Source organism: Urocitellus parryii, chromosome 4 (assembly GCF_045843805.1).
Source record: "Urocitellus parryii isolate mUroPar1 chromosome 4, mUroPar1.hap1, whole genome shotgun sequence".
Lineage (NCBI taxonomy): Eukaryota > Metazoa > Chordata > Mammalia > Rodentia > Sciuridae > Urocitellus > Urocitellus parryii.
The window spans coordinates 40,786,547-40,792,546 of NC_135534.1; positions in this window are offsets into that span (position 1 = coordinate 40,786,547).

Here is a 6,000-nt window from a genome sequence, read left to right on the forward strand (position 1 = left end):
TAATGCAGAAATAGGTCACTGTAGTTGAAACAGTTTGCATTGAAAACTCAGAACAAACAAAACCAAAGAGCAGGAGATGGGTGCTCCGTTGTGGTGCTTTGCCAAGGCAGTAGAGCAACCTCCATAGATATGGAGTAGTGGCGGACTTTAGCAAAGGGATGTGATCAAATCTGTGATCTGGAGAGTTAACTAGCAGTGGTGTAGAAAAAAATGTTACATAGTAGTGAATGAAATTAAAACTACCAGCATAGTGTAATAGATTAGAGAGATCAACTTAGCAGAAAAAATCTTAGAAGATGAAATTTATATGACCTACGCAGAGTATATAAGCTTTGAAATTTCATTCACTTGATGCTAACTTAATAGTATGATAATTCTACACCCATCAATTTTAACTTGGTATTTTTCAGCCAAAGAATGTATATTTTTATCACTTGATACAGATACACAGATATGTAGCCAATATAGTACAAGCAAAGAAGAATTAATGTGGTATTTCTCTTCTACCATAGACTCTTTTTCACCTGTGCCTATTTTTTATGGGAAATTAGGTTATTATTAGTACCGTATGAAGCCTATGGATTAAATTCACTTTAATAAATATGATTTAAGATAAATAACACTAATTTGCACAATAACTTATAAAACATTTTAAAAATAGGATTTATTATATAATTGTTCCAATATATATGTTTGTATATGACTGTAAATACACACATAAATGTTTATTGAAAAACATTTAGTGAGGTGTTGAGGGAGTAGAATAAAGTTTCTGTGCGTGCCTGCAGTGCTAGCTATATAAGAGCTGTTTAATATATGTTTGTTTAGTGACGCCCCCCAAAATATAGAGAGCTGAATTTAAGTCAAAAGAAAGAAAAAAAGAAGGAAAGAAATAAAGTTATGTGCTGTTTTCTGATATCTAGACCATAAAATTGTGAATAAGAATTATTGGCTTGATGCTCTTAAGTGGTTTCCAAATGTTCAGTGGAAGAAAAGTTTTATAATTTACTGTCTCCTGTTTATGGATCTTTTCAATATCCCTAAAATAAAAGAAAATGAGTCGGGCTGGGGATGTGGCTCAAGAGGTAGCGCAATCGCCTGGCATGCGTGCGGCCCAGGTTCGATCCTCAGCACCACATACCAACAAAGATGTTGTGTCCGCCGAGAACTAAAAAATAAATATTAAAAATTCTCTCTCTCTCTCCTCTCTCACTCTCTCTTTAAAAAAAAAAAAAGAATCTGCTCTTTAAAAAAAAAAAAAAAAAAAGAAAATGAGTCAAAATTATAGTAATCTTTAAAATTTAATGCTTCATTACTCGATTCCCTTTATCTTTAGCTTAATTTCACAACTGGTATGTAGTTTATTTATGTCATACTATAATCTAGATAATTATTTCTTATGATTCACTCAAGATTGAAGTGAATGATTGAACACCTGTATCACAGACAATTGTGATAAGAAACACTGCTCTCAAGTCAGGATACAGAGATGAAGGTAAAAAGTTAATTTCAGTATAAGGTCATGAAAGGTGGATTGTGTGAAATACAGTATCTAACCCACATAATAATGGCCATATGACTTATATTCCTAAGAATGAGGTAGGGAAAATATAATTTAAGCAATATGTAACATTTAAAGAGTTGTACAAGTTACAAAGGCAAAAAGAAATGATGTGGCAATTAATCCTAAATACATATATGTTCACAAATCCATGCATATTTATGTGGATTTCTAGCTGTTCCTCTCCATTGTGTCTACTCTAACTGAAGCCATAATCATTTCTATAGCCATTAACTATGAAAAATAAATTTAAGGCCATTATCAGCACTTGCAGATAAAAACATAATAAATAAGTGGCGAGTTGTAATGCAAATATCTTTGCATAAAGGCTGAGAATAATAGATGGCAACACCATCTCTTGCAGTTATTTCTGTTCAAAGGCCAATTCTAATAGTGCTTCTCTTGGAAATCCACTCTTTTCATACTAAACGGATTAAGCAAATTTCATTAGCCAGGTTATAATGAAGTATTTCAATTAAAAAAAAAAGAAGGAGGAAGAAAATGCAACTTTGACATTTTATAATGAACTCTGACTTTAATCCTACAATCCATAAAACTAAATTCAAATGCATTTAAGTTGCAGAATGTGCACATATCTATCAATCCTAATCTATTTTATTTTCTATCCAATTAATATGCTAAGTCATGAGTGAAAGAGTTTCTGGTTTCTTCTATTTTGAATCATTAATGCCCTCTCCCACAAACTGAATGATAAAAGAAAAAATGTTTTTTTATCATTTAATTTTTGAAGAATCAAATATTCTTTTAAGTCTAATAAAGTTCAAAACTTTTTTATAATTGTCATTATAAATAAATGTATTTTATAATGAAATATGTGTATTTATGTTTCTCGAATGAAACTTTCAAGAAATTTATTAACAAACATCAAAAGAGCTCACATTGGATTCTGTACTAATTGCTATAAATATATAATTACTTCTCAAGAAAAAAGTAATGTAACTATTTTTCATTTGACCAGTAAGGAAGGTGAAACACAGGTAGATGTGTTGATTGCTCCTAGCTCACAAATAATACCATAGAGAATCAGGAAACAAACTTAGACCTGGATGTTGTTCATTTTTTAACTTTCATATATATATATATATATATATATGAAAGTTAAGGATGTAGCATTGTGATAGAGCATATATATATATGAATACATATATGAAAGCTAATTTAATAGCATATATATATATATATATATATATATATATATATATATCTTCTCCTAACATTTTCTATTATATCTTTCTTAGAAAGCACTAACAATTTTAAGAAGTAAAGGAAAAAGACAATCTGTGAGAGGTGAATATGTAATTAATTATTTCTTCATTGATAGAGAAAAACAATGTTGAACTAAAGCTCACTCATAATTAGACTAAATTCAAACTTATTTTCTTGAAGACTAGGAGTTTCAGAAAGTAGAATTCTCAATTTGAAAGTTACTGAAGAAACTCACCCACTCTCCCAACCGAGTAGAGCACTGGAACACATTTCCTCCTTGTCTTTGTTCAATAGACACTTCAATGATTTATATCACTCTCATTTTTTTTTACCTATGGGAAAACCAGATGAAAGTACCTCAGAAATATGCACATGTCCATGAAAGACAGTTATTTTTCTTTTTCATTTTAACAAAAGCAATTCAATTATATAAATTTAAATTAAAGCAACATTGTACCATGTATAACAATAGTTACCTAATTCTGACTCATCACTTGAAGCCAGCAATTAGCACAAATATTTTTTACCACAATACTCAGTAATGTAGAGCCAAACTGAATCATTGGGAAATGGATTACTGATGACCGATATACATAAATAGCTGATGAATAAATAAGTAAGTACACAATTCAAGAAAATCCTCATATACCATATGTCAGTAAAAACCTTATTGAGTAAAAAATGTGGGATAAAATGACTGCATTGTACTGTCATGCATTACTCTAACATCAGTGCTAAACTGATAGAGAGTTTCAAATTACTAAATAAAGTAAAAAGAAAAAATAACAGAAAGCTAGGGATGTAGCATTGTGATAGAACTCTTTCCTAGCATATATAATGCCCTGGGTTCTGTTCCCAGAGCAACAAACAAACAAAATCCCAAATAAGATAATTTCAGCAAAATATAAAACATTGTATTAAAAATGAAATTTATTAAAAAGAGAGAAAAATAAATTTTGATGTAAAAGTAGATAACAGCACTGGAGTTGATTCTTGCTGTGCTCATGGTCTGTATCAGACATGCTTTCATTTGAGTTGAAAGACTTCTCAGACTATCCTAGGTGGTGAGTAATAGCACAAATGATGAAAAATTTCTGTGTATACAATTTGTAAACATGATCATCTCATTCCTTGCCTGAAAAAACAACCTCCAAAATCTTTCCTTTTCCCTTACCATCCTGCTTTGATTAAACTAATCATTATAAACTGATTTTTTAAAATAGTTTCTCTTGCAATCACAAGTCTTGGCTATGGTTATAGAATTCTATGACCCAATACTTTTATGAAACACTACCTAGTAAATCTTCATTCTAGACCTAACATTGCAAAACATTCCTCTAGGGTGTAGAATCCTTTGGGAAAGATGCTTGTTCCTTTTTGCCTGACTTAGCGTTTTCTAAACTTTGACTACCAAATCCCCGTCTTTAAAATCTTCTATCATTGTCTTGGACTTGAAGACTTTGGTATGATGACATCATAAGTTACATGACATTTTATAAAACATTCTCAAGATGAAGAGGATAAATCATATTAAAATGTTCTAAAATATTTGTATTGTTATGGAGGAAGACTATGAAATTAAAGCTTTAAAGTGGGATAAATGATGTCACAGTTGCTAATGTTATTTATGTTAAAATGTCATTTTGTTTAGATACATAATCTTTTTTTTATGGCTGTATTTTTTTGATCCCTAACAGTGTAATTTTTCAAGTTGCAACTAAAACAAAAGGAAAGATTGACTATTCTCAACAACTTCCAAAATCATTAATAAACTCGTGACTTTTTATATGGAAAGTTAAGGAAAATAACAGCTGATGGCTGCATAGAGAAAGTGCATTGCAAAACCATCAACCTGAGTTCTAGTTATGCTTCTGTGATTTACTTGTGATAATGTTTTTAGCTTCTGGGTTGTTACAGTTCATAATTTTCACTATCAGTAAAAAATATTAAGGTAAGCAGTCTTCATAGAACATTCAAGGTAGAATAAGTTCAAGCTGTTTTATGTGTAGTGTTAAAAATGATAAATAATTATTATTTAGGCTTATAAAAGCTTTTTATTTAGCAATTCATTCTCAAAGTAAGTAAATCACTCTCCTAATAAAAATATATTATTGCCTGGATTGGTGGAGTTATAAACTTCTCTTAACTAACACACAAGCACAACATCTGTGTCCAAGAGATGTATTTGAGATAATGGAGGGTCTTCTAAATAATGGTTTGCAGTTTGTAACAAGTAAGGACTTACTCTTTAATAATGGTTATAGAACAGTTTCAGAATGTAGAATAGAGTTGAATATGCTTTCTCTCGTCTGCTGATTATGCATACTTACAATGTTTATTGCCTTAGGCAGGTAATCTTTAATTGGAACATAGAAAAAATCTTTCTCTCAATAAAGTAAATAGAATTATCTCTTAGATGTGCCATTTAAGATAGCCTTATATACCAAGGGTTTTAATTAATTCTGCTTGATATCCTTGTATGTGTGATAAGCCCACGTTCTAGGAATGATTCTAAGACAGAAATTTACAGTTTATTTTCTTATGATCAAAAAAATGATAACACTTTCACAATATGTATAATTAAATTTTCATCTGGAAATCAATGAAATGATAATGATTTAGTTTTATTTAGAACCTGATAATGTTATTGCAAGTTTTTCAAAGCTTGTTTAACTCTGATATATAAACCCAGGCATATATGCAAGTAAAGCAGTGTAGAACAATTTTTGTAAGCAAAATTGACCTTAGATATTAGTGTCAGAATGTATAATAAAGTATTTAAAATATAGCAGTCTGTATATTTATAAAATGATTATATTCTTATGTTGGCCTTTACATAAGGTGCTAAATTTGAATTGTGCTTGATATATTTTCTCAGATTTTATTTTCTTCTAGGAAAGATGAAAATCACTTCCCATTTTGAAAAAACTATGGTGATAAATAATAATAAAAAGAAAGTAAAATATCTGAATTTTAACAGCAGATCATCTTTTTAATGTTTATGTGACTTTTACCAAGATTCAAGTGTAGAACTTTTGTCCCTTCATAATATGATAATTCTGGCATCTAAGAGTATTTATGTTAAAAGGATACAGCCCGTGGTGTCACATAGTCTTGTATATAATTAGTACTCAATTAATGCTAGTTTCCATTTCCTTCTAATGCAGCATTATTTTTGGTAATAAAATAGTATAGTTAATTTTTATTGATCA